The sequence below is a fragment of the Stenella coeruleoalba genome (assembly GCF_951394435.1).
Source record: "Stenella coeruleoalba genome assembly, chromosome: 6".
Lineage (NCBI taxonomy): Eukaryota > Metazoa > Chordata > Mammalia > Artiodactyla > Delphinidae > Stenella > Stenella coeruleoalba.
The window spans coordinates 26,657,862-26,675,525 of record NC_137151.1 but is presented as its reverse complement, the minus strand read 5'-3'; the positions used below and the strand labels follow the sequence as shown (position 1 = coordinate 26,675,525).

General features: G+C 43.2%; 1 long non-coding RNA gene across 11 annotated transcripts in view; it reads right to left on the bottom strand.

Annotated features, from left to right (window-relative positions):
- LOC307188336 overlaps nucleotides 1-17,664 on the bottom strand; it is a 1,520,920-nt gene that overhangs the window by 982,831 nt on the left and 520,425 nt on the right. The gene's annotated exons all lie outside the window — the stretch shown is intronic.

Here is a 17,664-nt window from a genome sequence, read left to right as displayed (position 1 = left end):
TATATATTCAAGAAAAGGGCATACACTTTTTTAGCCAACCAAACAGGTGGGCACTGGAAGTCAATACTACAAAAGATATCACTTCGCATCAGTCAGAAGAGCCATCCTCATAAAGCGTAAACAACAGAAATGCAGGACAGGGCAACGAGAAGAGGGAGCCCTGTGAGACTTATAGTGGAAATGTATATTGCCAACGGCCATTCTGGAGAAGTGTATTGTGTTTACTAAAGCATCTAAAAAATGAGCTACAGAGCATAGGGCACTTGCACTCATGGGCGTATATCTTGGGAAAAACAAAAATCGAGAGGACACAGGCACCCCAATGTTTACCCCCTCTCTGTTTAAAAGATCCTCGACTAGGATATAACTCAAATGTCTCTGGAGGGAAAAAATGGATAGAGATGTGGTACTTAGGTAGAGTGGAATATTATTCAGCCTGGAAATCAATGAAATATGGCCAGTTGTAACAACTCCGGAGGAGTTACGTATGATCATTCTAAGTGACAGAATTCAAAAAGAAAAAGACACATATCATAAGATATCACTTAAAGGTGGAATCCAAAATGGCTACACATGAAATAAATTACAAAACAAAAACATAGTCAAATATGTAGAAAACACGCATAAGGCTGCTAAACGGGAAAAGTGGGGAGGGGTGAGGCATCATCCAGGAGGTTGAAATTAGCAAAGATACCATTCCAAATACCAAACTGATAATCAACAAGGCCTACACGGTAGCTAAAAGAACTGCACTCAGCACACTCAAGTCACCGGAAAAGAATATATACGACTGGTAAGAATCTGAAAAAGAATTTATTGATGTCTCTCTGTACGTGAATCAAGTGGATGTACAGCAGCAAGAAACAGAGCTTTGAAAATCAGCTGTAACCAATATAGTAATAAATTGAAAAAAATAAACGACAGAGAGACAGAGAAAACCTCTTACAACTTTTCCTCAGGGACGGTGATGCAACATGGATTGAACACATCTAGACCCACAGCAGGATGAGACATAAGGCTGGAAACTGTTTGCGCTAAGAGAAATGTGAGGTTGGGTGAGGAAATGCACACCCTTTAAAGTAATACTACCTGGTACCCATTCAATGGATCCCAAATCTGCAGGTTCAAGGGATCTTCCTACAGCTAAAACATGCATGGAAAACCCAGAGGACTGTACACCATGTGATCGGGAGATGTGTCTAAAATGCACCTCATTTATCCTCTCCTGGTGCTCCTGTTCACCATTCCAGCCACGCTACTTAGAATCTCCCCACTTGGAGAATCAGCACATTTAAACTTCTGTTTCACACATTTTGCAAATTGTGAGGAGGATGAACGGGAAGAGGGGGAACCAATGAGAGAAGAGTTGTTGGGGTTTGGACGGGCACATATCACTCTAATTTCCCATTAAGAATAAGAATTAAAGAAAGGCTCAGCCTGCCTCGCCGGAGCCAAAATAGGGCCTGAAGCAATCCTGCGGGTTTGAGGCCAGCTCACAAAAGAGCAACTTAAAAAATGGAGCTCAGGGTCACTGCAATTCACAAACCTGCAGAGTTATAAATGAAAACTAACGTCCAAAAATATGTTGAGGTAAGGCAAAGAAGAGGATCTGAATGCAAGACAGAATTGCAAGAAACAGATTTCAAGAGATAGATTGGACTCGTCTTTAACGCACATGAAAAGCGGCAGAATTTCGACAATGATGCAGTTGGCCCAAAAGGGCGTATGCGTTTTTTCCTGATTATATCCAGGAAAAAACGCATACACACTTTATGGGCAACGAAGCAAGCAAGCAATGCAAATGTGCACAACAAAGAAGTCTCACTTCCCCCCGGTCAAAAGGGCCATCCTAAAAAATTGTAAAAACCAGAAATGCAGGACAGGCCATGGAGAACAGGGAGCCTTTATACGCTGATGGGCAGTGTGTGAACTGCCGAGAGCCACTCTGGAGAAGTGTATGGTGGTTCCTAAATCATCTAAAAAACAGAGCTACAGAGCATAGGACACTTCCAATCATGGGAGTATATCTAGGGAAGTCTAAAAATCAACAAGACACAAGCACACCACAGTTTAGGGCTACTCTGTTTACAAGAACCTCAACTTCAGTACACCTTAAATACCCCAGGAAAGAGAACAATGGATAAAGAAGATGTGGTACTTATGTACAATGGAATATCTCTTCACCATGAAATCAATGTAATAAGGCTAGTAGAAGGATAAAGAGTGGATTTAGGTCCGATAATACTACTTGAAATAAGTCAAACAGAAAAAGAAACATATCATAAGATATCACTTATAGAGGGAGGGTAAATATGGCTGCACAAGAAATGAATTACAGAACAGAACAGTGTCTCACATTTAGAAAACACACTTATGTCAGCTTAAGGGGAAAGGAGAGGTGGGGTGATGCATAAAACCAGAGTTTGAAATTAGCACAGATACCGTTCAATAAACCAAATAGGTATTAGACAAGATCTACACCTTGCTCAATGAACAGGCCTCAACACACCCTATACACCGCAGAGAAATATATCTGAGGAATAAGAATCTTAAAACCCATGTATTGATATATCTCCATAAGGGAATCAAGTGTGTGCAGAGCGGCACAAACACAGCAGTGAAAAGGAGCTAAACCCCATTATAGAAATAAATTTTAAAAACAAAACGCTGAAACAATGAAAGAGAGAAAAATTCTTACAAAATTCGCTCAGGGGCTGTGATGCAACCTGGATTGACCACATATAAACCCACAGCTGGATAAGACATAAGGCTGGACACTTGGGGCTGACAGGATTGGTGAGCTTTGGTGAGCAACTGCCGAAAGTTTAATGCAATACTTCATGCTACTCATTCCAAGGGTCCCAACACTCCAGGTTGAAGGGAATCTTCCTACAGCTAAACCATGCTTGGGAAACCCAGCGACTGGTATACCATATGATTGGGAAAGGTTTCTAAAACGCACCTCATTTTTCCTCTCCTGGGGCTCCGGATCGACATTCCAGCCGCTTTACTAACAACATCCCCACATGGAGTCAATGCCTTTAAGTTCTGGTATCGCACAGTCTGCAGTTAGTGCAGAGGATGAATGGGAATAGGGGGAACCAGTGAGAAACTAGCTGTAGCGGTTTCAATGGGCACATGTCACTCTAATATCACATCAGTAAGCAGAATTAACCAAAGGCACAGCAAGGTGCCACAGAAGAAAAATAGGGCTTCAAGGAATCCTGTGGTTATGGGGCAAGACCACAAAAATAAGAGCTAAAAAATGGAGATAAGGGCCACTGCAATTCAAAAAACTGCAGAGTTATAAAGGCCAACTATTTTTAAAAAATATATTGAGGTAAGGCTATGAAGAGGCATTGAGGGTAAGGCAGAATTGCAGGAAACCGATTTCAGGAGGTAGACTGGAATTGCATTGAAAGCATATGAAGAGAGTCAGAAACTCGACAATGATGCACTTGGCCAAAAAGGGCGTATGCGTTTTTTCCTAAATATATTCAGGAAAAAACGCATATGCACTTTCTGGCCAACCAAGCAAGCTTGCAAAGGAAATCTGCACTACAATGAAGTCTCACTTCCACCTGGTCAAAAGGGCCATCTGAAAAAAGTGTAAAATCCAGAAAGGCAGGACAGGCCATGGAGAACTGGGAGCCTTGTTATGCTGATGGGCGGGATGTAAATTGCCAACAGACACTCGGGAGAAGTGTATGGTGTTTCCTGAAACATCTAAAAAACAAAGCAACAGAACCTAGGGCACTTCCACTTATGGTCCTATAGCTCAGGGAAATTAAAATCAAAAAGACACAGCCACCCCAAAGTTTCGAACGGCTCTGTTTACAAGAACCTCATTTACAGTACAAGTTCAACATCGCAGAAAGTGAAAAATGGATAAAGAAGTTGTGGTATTTACTTACAAAGCAATATCACTCAGCAATGAAATCTGTGTCATCAGGCCCTTAGCAGCACAATGAGTGGATTCAGGTATGATGATTCTAACTGAAATAAGTCACACAGAAAAAGAAACATCATAAGATATCAGTAATACACGGAATGTAAACTTGGCTACACAGGAACTGAATTACAGAACAGAACAGGGACTCAAATTTAGAAAACCAACTTATGCTTGCTTAAGGGGAAAGGTGAGTTGGGGTGCTGCATAAAACCAGAGATTGAAATGAGCACAGATAAAGTTCCTTAAGTCAAATATGGAATAGACAAGAGCTACTCCTTGCTCAACGAAATGGACTCAACACCGCATATTAAACTCCTAAGAATGTACCTGACTAGTAAGTATCTTAAAACCTAGGGATTGCTATGTCTCTGAAAGAGAATCAAGCATGTGTACAGGGGCATAAACGCAGCAGTGATAGGATTGGAGAGGTTCGGTGAGCAAATGAAGACCCTTTGAAGTCATATTGCATGGTACCCATTCCACGGGTTTCACCTACCCAGGTTTTAGGTATTCTTCCTTCAGCTAAAACATGCATGTGGAACCCAGAGTATGATCAACCATGTGATCGGGAGACGTTTTCAAATATGTCTCAGTTTTCCTCCCCTGGTACTCGGGTGCAACATTCCAGACGCTTTACTAACACTCTCCCCACTTGGAGAGTCAGTGCCTTTAACCTGCTGTTTGGCCCAGTTTGCAATTTCTGCGGAAGATGAACAGGAATAGCGAGAACCAATGAGAGGCTAGCTGGAGGTGTCTGGACGGGCAAATTTAACTCTCATTTCCCACCAGGAAGAGGAAATAACCAAAGGCTCAGCGTGCCGTACCGGAACCAGATTAGGGCATGAAGCCAACCTGCGGTGTTGCGGCCAGCTCAAAAGAAAGCGAGTTGAAGAAAGGAGCTCAGGGGCACTGTAATTCACAAACCTGCAGAGTTATAAATGACAGCTATCGTCCAAAAATAGACTGAAGTAAGGCTGCCAAGAGGACTTGAAAGTGGGGCAGAATTGCAGGAAACAGATTTCAGGAGGTAGACTGGAATTGCATTGAAAGCATAGGAAAAGAGGCAGAACGTCCACAATGATGCACTTGGCCAAAAAGGGCGTATGCGTTTTTTCCTGAATATATTCAGGAAAAAACGCATACGCCCTTTTTGGCCAACCAAGCAAGCTTGCAAAGGAAATCTACACTACAATGAAGTCTCACTTCCCCCCGGTCAAAAGGGCCATCTGAAAAAAGTGTAAAATCCAGAAAGGCAGGACAGGCCATGGAGAACTGGGAGCCTTGTTATGCTGAAGGGCGGGACGAAAATTGTCAACAACCACTCGGGAGAAGTGTATGGTGTTTCCTGAAACATCTAAAAAACAAAGCAACAGAACCTAGGGCACTTCCACTTATGGTCCTATAGCTTAGGGAAATTAAAATCAAAAACATACAGCCACCCCAAAGTTTAAAGCGGCTCCGTTTACAAGAACCTCGTTTACAGTACAAGTTCAACATCGCAGAAAGTGAAAAATGGATAAAGAACTTGTGGTATTTACTTACAAAGCAATATCACTCAGCAATGAAATCTGTGTCATCAGGCCCTTAGCAGCACAATGAGTGGATTCAGGTATGATGATTCTAACTGAAATAAGTCACACAGAAAAAGAAACATCATAAGGTATCAGTAATACACAGAATGTAAACTTGGCTACACAGGAACTGAATTACAGAACAGAACAGGGTCTCAAATTTAGAAAACCAACTTATGCTTGCTTAAGGGTAAAGGTGAGTTGGGGTGCTGCATAAAACCAGAGATTACAATGAGCACAGATAAAGTTCCTTAAGTCAAATATGGAATAGACAAGAGCTACTCCTTGCTCAATGAAATGGACTCAACACCGCATATTAAACGCCTAAGAATGTACCTGACTAGTAAGTATCTTAAAACCTATGGATTGCTATGTCTCTGAAAGAGAATCAAGCATGTGTACAGGGGCATAAACGCAGCAGTGATAGGATTGGAGAGGTTCGGTGAGCAAATGAAGACCCTTTGAAGTCATATTGCATGGTACCCATTCCCCGGGTTTCAACTACCCAGGTTTTAGGTATTCTTCCTTCAGCTAAAACATGCATGTGGAACCGAGAGTATGATCAAGCATGTGATCGGGAGACGTGTTCAAATATGTCTCAGTTTTCCTCCCCTGGTACTCGGGTGCAACATTCCAGACGCTTTACTAACACTCTCCCCACATGGAGAGTCAGCGCCTTTAACTTCCTGTTTGGCCCAGTTTGCAATTTCTGCGGAAGATGAACAGGAATAGCGAGAACCAATGAGAAGCTAGCTGGAGGTGTCTGGACGGGCAAATTTAACTCTCATTTCCCACCAGGAAGAGGAAATAACCAAAGGCTCAGCGTGCCGTACCGGAACCAGATTAGGGCATGAAGCCATCCTGCGGTGTTGCGGCCAGCTCAAAAGAAAGCGAGTTGAAGAAAGGAGCTCAGGGGCACTGTAATTCACAAACCTGCAGAGTTATAAATGACAGCTATCGTCCAAAAATAGACTGAAGTAAGGCTGCCAAGAGGACTTGAAAGCGGGGCAGAATTGCAGGAAACCGATTTCAGGAGGTAGACTGGAATTGCATTGAAAGCATAGGAAAAGAGGCAGAACGTCCACAATGATGCACTTGGCCAAAAAGGGCGTATGCGTTTTTTCCTGAATATATTCAGGAAAAAACGCATACGCCCTTTTTGGCCAACCAAGCAAGCTTGCAAAGGAAATCTGCACTACAATGAAGTTTCACTTCCCCCAGGTCAAAAGGGCCATCTGAAAAAAGTGTAAAATCCAGAAAGGCAGGACAGGCCATGGAGAAATGGGAGCCTTGTTTTGCTGAAGGGCGGGATGTAAATTGCCAACAACCACTCGGGAGAAGTGTATGGTGTTTCCTGAAACATCTAAAAAACAAAGCAACAGAACCTAGGGCACTTCCACTTATGGTCCTATAGCTTAGGGAAATTAAAATCAAAAACATACAGCCACCCCAAAGTTTAAAGCGGCTCCGTTTACAAGAACCTCGTTTACAGTACAAGTTCAACATCGCAGAAAGTGAAAAATGGATAAAGAACTTGTGGTATTTACTTACAAAGCAATATCACTCAGCAATGAAATCTGTGTCATCAGGCCCTTAGCAGCACAATGAGTGGATTCAGGTATGATGATTCTAACTGAAATAAGTCACACAGAAAAAGAAACATCATAAGGTATCAGTAATACACAGAATGTAAACTTGGCTACACAGGAACTGAATTACAGAACAGAACAGGGTCTCAAATTTAGAAAACCAACTTATGCTTGCTTAAGGGTAAAGGTGAGTTGGGGTGCTGCATAAAACCAGAGATTACAATGAGCACAGATAAAGTTCCTTAAGTCAAATATGGAATAGACAAGAGCTACTCCTTGCTCAATGAAATGGACTCAACACCGCATATTAAACGCCTAAGAATGTACCTGACTAGTAAGTATCTTAAAACCTATGGATTGCTATGTCTCTGAAAGAGAATCAAGCATGTGTACAGGGGCATAAACGCAGCAGTGATAGGATTGGAGAGGTTCGGTGAGCAAATGAAGACCCTTTGAAGTCATATTGCATGGTACCCATTCCCCGGGTTTCAACTACCCAGGTTTTAGGTATTCTTCCTTCAGCTAAAACATGCATGTGGAACCGAGAGTATGATCAAGCATGTGATCGGGAGACGTGTTCAAATATGTCTCAGTTTTCCTCCCCTGGTACTCGGGTGCAACATTCCAGACGCTTTACTAACACTCTCCCCACATGGAGAGTCAGCGCCTTTAACTTCCTGTTTGGCCCAGTTTGCAATTTCTGCGGAAGATGAACAGGAATAGCGAGAACCAATGAGAAGCTAGCTGGAGGTGTCTGGACGGGCAAATTTAACTCTCATTTCCCACCAGGAAGAGGAAATAACCAAAGGCTCAGCGTGCCGTACCGGAACCAGATTAGGGCATGAAGCCATCCTGCGGTGTTGCGGCCAGCTCAAAAGAAAGCGAGTTGAAGAAAGGAGCTCAGGGGCACTGTAATTCACAAACCTGCAGAGTTATAAATGACAGCTATCGTCCAAAAATAGACTGAAGTAAGGCTGCCAAGAGGACTTGAAAGCGGGGCAGAATTGCAGGAAACCGATTTCAGGAGGTAGACTGGAATTGCATTGAAAGCATAGGAAAAGAGGCAGAACGTCCACAATGATGCACTTGGCCAAAAAGGGCGTATGCGTTTTTTCCTGAATATATTCAGGAAAAAACGCATACGCCCTTTTTGGCCAACCAAGCAAGCTTGCAAAGGAAATCTGCACTACAATGAAGTTTCACTTCCCCCAGGTCAAAAGGGCCATCTGAAAAAAGTGTAAAATCCAGAAAGGCAGGACAGGCCATGGAGAAATGGGAGCCTTGTTTTGCTGAAGGGCGGGATGTAAATTGCCAACAACCACTCGGGAGAAGTGTATGGTGTTTCCTGAAACATCTAAAAAACAAAGCAACAGAACCTAGGGCACTTCCACTTATGGTCCTATAGCTTAGGGAAATTAAAATCAAAAACATACAGCCACCCCAAAGTTTAAAGCGGCTCCGTTTACAAGAACCTCGTTTACAGTACAAGTTCAACATCGCAGAAAGTGAAAAATGGATAAAGAACTTGTGGTATTTACTTACAAAGCAATATCACTCAGCAATGAAATCTGTGTCATCAGGCCCTTAGCAGCACAATGAGTGGATTCAGGTATGATGATTCTAACTGAAATAAGTCACACAGAAAAAGAAACATCATAAGGTATCAGTAATACACAGAATGTAAACTTGGCTACACAGGAACTGCATTCCAAAACAGAACAGGGTCTCAAATTTAGAAAACCAACTTATGCTTGCTTAAGGGGAAAGGTGAGTTGGGGTGCTGCATAAAACCAGAGATTGAAATGAGCACAGATAAAGTTCCTTAAGCCAAATATGGAATAGACCAGAGCTACTCCTTGCTCAACGAAATGGACTCAAAACTCCATATTAAACGCCTAAGAATGTACCTGACTAGTAAGTATCTTAAAACCTAGGGTTTGCTATGTCTCCGAAAGAGAATGAAGCATGTGTACAGGGACATAAATGCAGCAGTGATAGGATTGGAGAGGTTCGGTGAGCAAATGAAGACCCTTTGAAGTCATATTGCATGATACCCATTCCACGGGTTTCAACTACCCAGATTTTAGGTATTCTTCCTTCAGCTAAAACATGCATGTGGAACTCAGAGTATGATCAACCATGTTATCGGGAGACATGTTCAAATATGTCTCAGTTTCCCTCCCCTGGTACTCGGGTGCAACATTCCAGACGCTTTACTAACACTCTCCCCACTTGGAGAGTCAGCGCCTTTAACCTCCTGTTTGGCCCAGTTTGCAATTTCTGCGGAAGATGAACAGGAATAGCGAGAACCAATGAGAGACTAGCTGGAGGTGTCTGGACGGGCAAATTTAACTCTCATTTCCCACCAGGAAGAGGAATTAACCAAAAGCTCAGCGTGCCGTGCCGGAACCAGATTAGGGCCTGAAGCCATCCTGCGGTGTTTCGGCCAGGTCACAAGAAAGCGAGTTGAAGAAAGGAGCTCAGGGGCACTGTAATTCACAAACCTGCAGAGTTATAAATGACAGCTATCGTCCAAAAATAGACTGAAGTAAGGCTGCCAAGAGGACTTGAAAGCGGGGCAGAATTGCAGGAAACCGATTTCAGGAGGTAGACTGGAATTGCATTGAAAGCATAGGAAAAGAGGCAGAACGTCCACAATGATGCACTTGGCCAAAAAGGGCGTATGCGTTTTTTCCTGAATATATTCAGGAAAAAACGCATACGCCCTTTTTGGCCAACCAAGCAAGCTTGCAAAGGAAATCTGCACTACAATGAAGTCTCACTTCCCCCCGGTCAAAAGGGCCATCTGAAAAAAGTGTAAAATCCAGAAAGGCAGGACAGGCCATGGAGAACTGGGAGCCTTGTTATGCTGATGGGCGGGATGTAAATTGCCAACAACCACTCGGGAGAAGTGTATGGTGTTTCCTGAAACATCTAAAAAACAAAGCAACAGAACCTAGGGCACTTCCACTTATGGTCCTATAGCTTAGGGAAATTAAAATCAAAAAGACACAGCCACCCCAAAGTTTGGAATGGCTCTGTTTACAAGAACCTCGTTTACAGTACAAGTTCAACATCGCAGAAAGTAAAAAATGGATAAAGAACTTGTGGTATTTACTTACAAAGCAATATCACTCAGCAATGAAATCTGTGTCATCAGGCCCTTAGCAGCACAATGAGTGGATTCAGATATGATGATTCTAGCTGAAATAAGTCACACAGAAAAAGAAACATCATAAGATATCAGTAATACACGGAATGGAAACTTGGCTACAAAGGAACTGAATTACAGAACAGAACAGGGTCTCAAATTTAGAAAACCAACTTATGCTTGCTTAAGGGGAAAGGTGAGTTGGGGTGCTGCATAAAACCAGAGATTAAAATGAGCACAGATAAAGTTCCTTAAGCCAAATATGGAATAGACAAGAGCTACTCCTTGCTCAACGAAATGGACTCAACACCGCATATTAAACGCCTAAGAATGTACCTGACTAGTAAGTATCTTAAAACCTATGGATTGCTATGTCTCCGAAAGAGAATCAAGCATGTGTACAGGGGCATAAACGCAGCAGTGATAGGATTGGAGAGGTTCGTGAGCAAATGAAGACCCTTTGAAGTCATATTGCATGGTACCCATTCCACGGGTTTCAATTACCCAGGTTTTAGGTATTCTTCCTTCAGCTAAAACATGCATGTGGAACCCAGAGTATGATCAACCATGTGATCGGGAGACGTGTTCAAATATGTCTCAGTTTTCCTACCCTGGTACTCGGATGCAACATTCCAGACGCTTTACTAACACTCTCCCCACTTGGAGAGTCAGCGCCTTTAACCTCCTGTTTGGCCCAGTTTGCAATTTCTGCGCAAGATGAACAGGAATAGCGAGAACCAATGAGAGGCTAGCTGGAGGTGTCTGGACGGGCAAATTTAACTCTCATTTCCCACCAGGAAGAGGAAATAACCAAAGGCTCAGCGTACCGTACCGGAACCAGATTAGGGCATGAAGCCATCCTGCGGTGTTGCGGGCAGCTCAAAAGAAAGCGAGTTGAAGAAAGGAGCTCAGGGGCACTGTAATTCACAAACCTGCAGAGTTATAAATGACAGCTATTGTCCAAAAATAGACTGAAGTAAGGCTGCCAAGAGGACTTGAAAGCGGGGCAGAATTGCAGGAAACCAATTTCAGGAGGTAGACTGGAATTGCATTGAAAGCATAGGAAAAGAGGCAGAACGTCCACAATGATGCACTTGGCCAAAAAGGGCGTATGCGTTTTTTCCTGAATATATTCAGGAAAAAACGCATACGCCCTTTTTGGCCAACCAAGCAAGCTTGCAAAGGAAATCTGCACTACAATGAAGTCTCACTTCCCCCTGGTCAAAAGGGCCATCTGAAGAAAGTGTAAAATCCAGAAAGGCAGGACAGGCCATGGAGAACTGGGAGCCTTGTTATGCTGATGGACGGGATGTAAATTGCCAACAACCACTCGGGAGAAGTGTATGGTGTTTCCTGAAACATCTAAAAAACAAAGCAACAGAACCTTGGGCACTTCCACTTATGGTCCTATAGCTTAGGGAAATTAAAATCAAAAAGACACAGCCACCCCAAAGTTTGGAACGGCTCTGTTTACAAGAACCTCGTTTACAATACAAGTTCAACATCGCAGAAAGTGAAAAATGGATAAAGAAGTTGTGGTATTTACTTACAAAGCAATATCACTCAGCAATGAAATCTGTGTCATCAGGCCCTTAGCAGCACAATGAGTGGATTCAGGTATGATGATTCTAACTGAAATAAGTCACACAGAAAAAGAAACATCATAAGATATCAGTAATACACGGAATGTAAACTTGGCTACACAGGAACTGAATTACAGAACAGAACAGGGTCTCAAATTTAGAAAACCAACTTATGCTTGCTTAAGGGTAAAGGTGAGTTGGGGTGCTGCATAAAACCAGAGATTGAAATGAGCACAGATAAACTTCCTTAAGCCAAATATGGAATAGACAAGAGCTACTCCTTGCTCAACGAAATGGACTCAACACCGCATATTAAACGCCTAAGAATGTACCTGACTAGTAAGTATCTTAAAACCTATGGATTGCTATGTCTCCGAAAGAGAATCAAGCATGTGTACAGGGGCATAAACGCAGCAGTGATAGGATTGGAGAGGTTCGGTGAGCAAATGAAGACCCTTTGAAGTCATCTTGCATGGTACCCATTCACGGGTTTCAACTACCCAGGTTTTAGGTATTCTTCCTTCAGCTAAAACATGCATGTGGAACCCAGAGTATGATCAACCATGTGATCGGGAGACGTGTTCAAATATGTCTCAGTTTTCCTCCCCTGGTACTCGGGTGCAACATTCCAGACGCTTTACTAACAGTCTCCCCACTTGGAGAGTCAGCGCCTTTAACCTCCTGTTTGGCCCAGTTTGCAATTTCTGTGGAAGATGAACAGGAATAGCGAGAACCAATGAGAGGCTAGCTGGAGGTGTCTGGACGGGCAAATTTAACTCTCATTTCCCACCAGGAAGAGGAAATAACCAAAGGCTCAGCGTGCCGTACCGGAACCAGATTAGGGCATGAAGCCATCCTGCGGTGTTGCGGCCAGCTCAAAACAAAGCGAGTTGAAGAAAGGAGCTCAGGGGCACTGTAATTCACAAACCTGCAGAGTTATAAATGACAGCTATCGTCCAAAAATAGACTGAAGTAAGGCTGCCAAGAGGACTTGAAAGCGGGGCAGAATTGCAGGAAACCGATTTCAGGAGGTAGACTGGAATTGCATTGAAAGCATAGGAAAAGAGGCAGAACGTCCACAATGATGCACTTGGCCAAAAAGGGCGTATGCGTTTTTTCCTGAATATATTCAGGAAAAAACGCATACGCCCTTTTTGGCCAACCAAGCAAGCTTGCAAAGGAAATCTGCACTACAATGAAGTTTCACTTCCCCCAGGTCAAAAGGGCCATCTGAAAAAAGTGTAAAATCCAGAAAGGCAGGACAGGCCATGGAGAAATGGGAGCCTTGTTATGCTGAAGGGCGGGATGTAAATTGCCAACAACCACTCGGGAGAAGTGTATGGTGTTTCCTGAAACATCTAAAAAACAAAGCAACAGAACCTAGGGCACTTCCACTTATGGTCCTATAGCTTAGGGAAATTAAAATCAAAAAGACACAGCCACCCCAAAGTTTAAAGCGGCTCCGTTTACAAGAACCTCGTTTACCGTACAAGTTCAACATCACAGAAAGTGAAAAATGGATAAAGAACTTTTGGTACTTACGTACAATGCAGTATCACTCAGCAATGAAATCTATGTCATCAGGCCCGTAGCAGCATAATGAGTGGATTCAGGTACGATGATTCTAACTGAAATAAGTCACACAGAAAAAGAAACATCATAAGATATCACTAATACACGGAATGTAAACTTGGCTACACAGGAACTGCATTCCAAAACAGAACAGGGTCTCAAATTTAGAAAACCAACTTATGCTTGCTTAAGGGGAAAGGTGAGTTGGGGTGCTGCATAAAACCAGAGATTGAAATGAGCACAGATAAAGTTCCTTAAGCCAAATATGGAATAGACAAGAGCTACTCCTTGCTCAACGAAATGGACTCAACACCGCATATTAAACTCCTAAGAATGTACCTGACTAGTAAGTATCTTAAAACCTAGGGTTTGCTATGTCTCCGAAAGAGAATGAAGCATGTGTACAGGGACATAAATGCAGCAGTGATAGGATTGGAGAGGTTCGGTGAGCAAATGAAGACCCTTTGAAGTCATATTGCATGATACCCATTCCACGGGTTTCAACTACCCAGATTTTAGGTATTCTTCCTTCAGCTAATACATGCATGTGGAACCCAGAGTATGATCAACCATGTGATCGGGAGACATGTTCAAATATGTCTCAGTTTCCCTCCCCTGGTACTCGGGTGCAACATTCCAGATGCTTTACTAACACTGTCCCCACTTGAAGAGTCAGCGCCTTTAACCTCCTGTTTGGCCCAGTTTGCAATTTCTGCGGAAGATGAACAGGAATAGCGAGAACCAATGAGAGACTAGCTGGAGGTGTCTGGACGGGCAAATTTAACTCTCATTTCCCACCAGGAAGAGGAATTAACCAAAGGCTCAGCGTGCCGTGCCGGAACCAGATTAGGGCCTGAAGCCATCCTGCGGTGTTGCGGCCAGGTCACAAGAAAGCGAGTTGAAGAAAGGAGCTCAGGGGCACTGTAATTCACAAACCTGCAGAGTTATAAATGACAGCTATCGTCCAAAAATAGACTGAAGTAAGGCTGCCAAGAGGACTTGAAAGCGGGGCAGAATTGCAGGAAACCGATTTCAGGAGGTAGACTGGAATTGCATTGAAAGCATAGGAAAAGAGGCAGAACGTCCACAATGATGCACTTGGCCAAAAAGGGCGTATGCGTTTTTTCCTGAATATATTCAGGAAAAAACGCATACGCCCTTTTTGGCCAACCAAGCAAGCTTGCAAAGGAAATCTGCACTACAATGAAGTCTCACTTCCCCCCGGTCAAAAGGGCCATCTGAAAAAAGTGTAAAATCCAGAAAGGCAGGACAGGCCATGGAGAACTGGGAGCCTTGTTATGCTGATGGGCGGGATGTAAATTGCCAACAACCACTCGGGAGAAGTGTATGGTGTTTCCTGAAACATCTAAAAAACAAAGCAACAGAACCTAGGGCACTTCCACTTATGGTCCTATAGCTTAGGGAAATTAAAATCAAAAAGACACAGCCACCCCAAAGTTTGGAACGGCTCTGTTTACAAGAACCTCGTTTACAGTACAAGTTCAACATCCCAGAAAGTGAAAAATGGATAAAGAACTTGTGGTATTTACTTACAAAGCAATATCACTCAGCAATGAAATCTGTGTCATCAGGCCCTTAGCAGCACAATGAGTGGATTCAGATATGATGATTCTAGCTGAAATAAGTCACACAGAAAAAGAAACATCATAAGATATCAGTAATACACGGAATGTAAACTTGGCTACACAGGAACTGAATTACAGAACAGAACAGGGTCTCAAATTTAGAAAACCAACTTATGCTTGCTTAAGGGTAAAGGTGAGTTGGGGTGCTGCATAAAACCAGAGATTAAAATGAGCACAGATAAAGTTCCTTAATCCAAATATGGAATAGACAAGAGCTACTCCTTGCTCAATGAAATGGACTCAACACCGCATATTAAACTCCTAAGAATGTACCTGAGTAGTAAGTATCTTAAAACCTAGGGATTGCTATGTCTCCGAAAGAGAATCAAGCATGTGTACAGGGGCATAAACGCAGCAGTGATAGGATTGGAGAGGTTCGGTGAGCAAATGAAGACCCTTTGAAGTCATATTGCATGGTACCCATTCCACGGGTTTCAACTACCCAGGTTTTAGGTATTCTTCCTTCAGCTAAAACATGCATGTGGAACCGAGAGTATGATCAACCATGTGATCGGGAGACGTGTTCAAATATGTCTCAGTTTTCCTCCCCTGGTACTCGGGTGCAACATTCCAGACGCTTTACTAACACTCTCCCCACTTGGAGAGTCAGCGCCTTTAACCTCCTGTTTGGCCCAGTTTGCAATTTCTGCGGAAGATGAACAGGAATAGCGAGAACCAATGAGAGGCTAGCTGGAGGTGTCTGGACGGGCAAATTTAACTCTCATTTCCCACCAGGAAGAGGAAATAACCAAAGGCTCAGCGTGCCATACCGGAACCAGATTAGGGCCTGAAGCCATCCTGCGGTGTTGCGGCCAGCTCACATAAAAGCGAGTTGAAGAAAGGAGCTCAGGGGCACTGTAATTCACAAACCTGCAGAGTTATAAATGACAGCTATCGTCCAAAAATAGACTGAAGTAAGGCTGCCAAGAGGACTTGAAAGCGGGGCAGAATTGCAGGAAACCGATTTCAGGAGGTAGACTGTAATTGCATTGAAAGCATAGGAAAAGAGGCAGAACGTCCACAATGATGCACTTGGCCAAAAAGGGCGTATGCGTTTTTTCCTGAATATATTCAGGAAAAAACGCATACGCCCTTTTTGGCCAACCAAGCAAGCTTGCAATGGAATCTGCACTACAATGAAGTCTCACTTCCCCCCGGTCAAAAGGGCCATCTGAAAAAAGTGTAAAATCCAGAAAGGCAGGACAGGCCATGGAGAACTGGGAGCCTTGTTATGCTGATGGGCGGGATGTAAATTGCCAACAGACACTCAGGAGAAGTGTATGGTGTTTCCTGAAACATCTAAAAAACAAAGCAACAGAGCCTAGGGCACTTCCACTTATGGTCCTATAGCTTAGGGAAATTAAAATCAAAAAGACACGGCCACCCCAAAGTTTGGAACGGCTCTGTTTACAAGAACCTCGTTTACAGTACAAGTTCAACATCGCAGAAAGTGAAAAATAGATAAAGAAGTTGTGGTATTTACTTACAAAGCAATATCACTCAGCAATGAAATCTATGTCATCAGGCCCTTAGCAGCACAATGAGTGGATTCAGGTATGATGATTCTAACTGAAATAAGTCACACAGAAAAAGAAACATCATAAGATATCAGTAATACACGGAATGGAAACTTGGCTACACAGGAACTGAATTACAGAACAGAACAGGGTCTCAAATTTAGAAAACCAACTTATGCTTGCTTAAGGGGAAAGGTGAGTTGGGGTGCTGCATAAAACCAGAGATTGAAAGGAGCACAGATAAAGTTCCTTAAGCCAAATATGGAATAGACAAGAGCTACTCCTTGCTCAACGAAATGGACTCAACACCGCATATTAAACGCCTAAGAATGTACCTGACTAGTAAGTATCTTAAAACCTATGGATTGCTATGTCTCTGAAAGAGAATCAAGCATGTGTACAGGGGCATAAACGCAGCAGTGATAGGATTGGAGAGGTTCGTGAGCAAATGAAGACCCTTTGAAGTCATATTGCATGGTACCCATTCCACGGGTTTCAACTACCCAGGTTTAAGGTATTCTTCCTTCAGCTAAAACATGCATGTGGAACCTAGAGTATGATCAACCATGTGATCGGGAGACGTGTTCAAATATGTCTCAGTTTTCGTACCCTGGTACTCGGGTGCCACATTCCAGACGCTTTACTAACACTCTCCCCACTTGGAGAGTCAATCCCTTTAACCTCCTGTTTGGCACAGTTTGCAATTTCTGTGGAAGATGAACAGGAATAGCGAGAACCAATGAGAGACTAGCTGGAGGTGTCTGGATGGGCAAATTTAACTCTCATTTCCCACCAGGAAGAGGAATTAAACAAAGGCTCAGCGTGCCGTGCCAGAACCAGATTAGGGCCTGAAGACATCCTGCGGTGTTGCGGCCAGGTCACAAGAAAGCGAGTTGAAGAAAGGAGCTCAGGGGCACTGTAATTCACAAACCTGCAGAGTTATAAATGACAGGTATCGTCCAAAAATATACTGAAGTAAGGCTGCCAAGAGGACTTGAAAGCGGGGCAGAATTGCAGGAAACCGATTTCAGGAGGTAGACTGGAATTGCATTGAAAGCATAGGAAAAGAGGCAGAACGTCCAC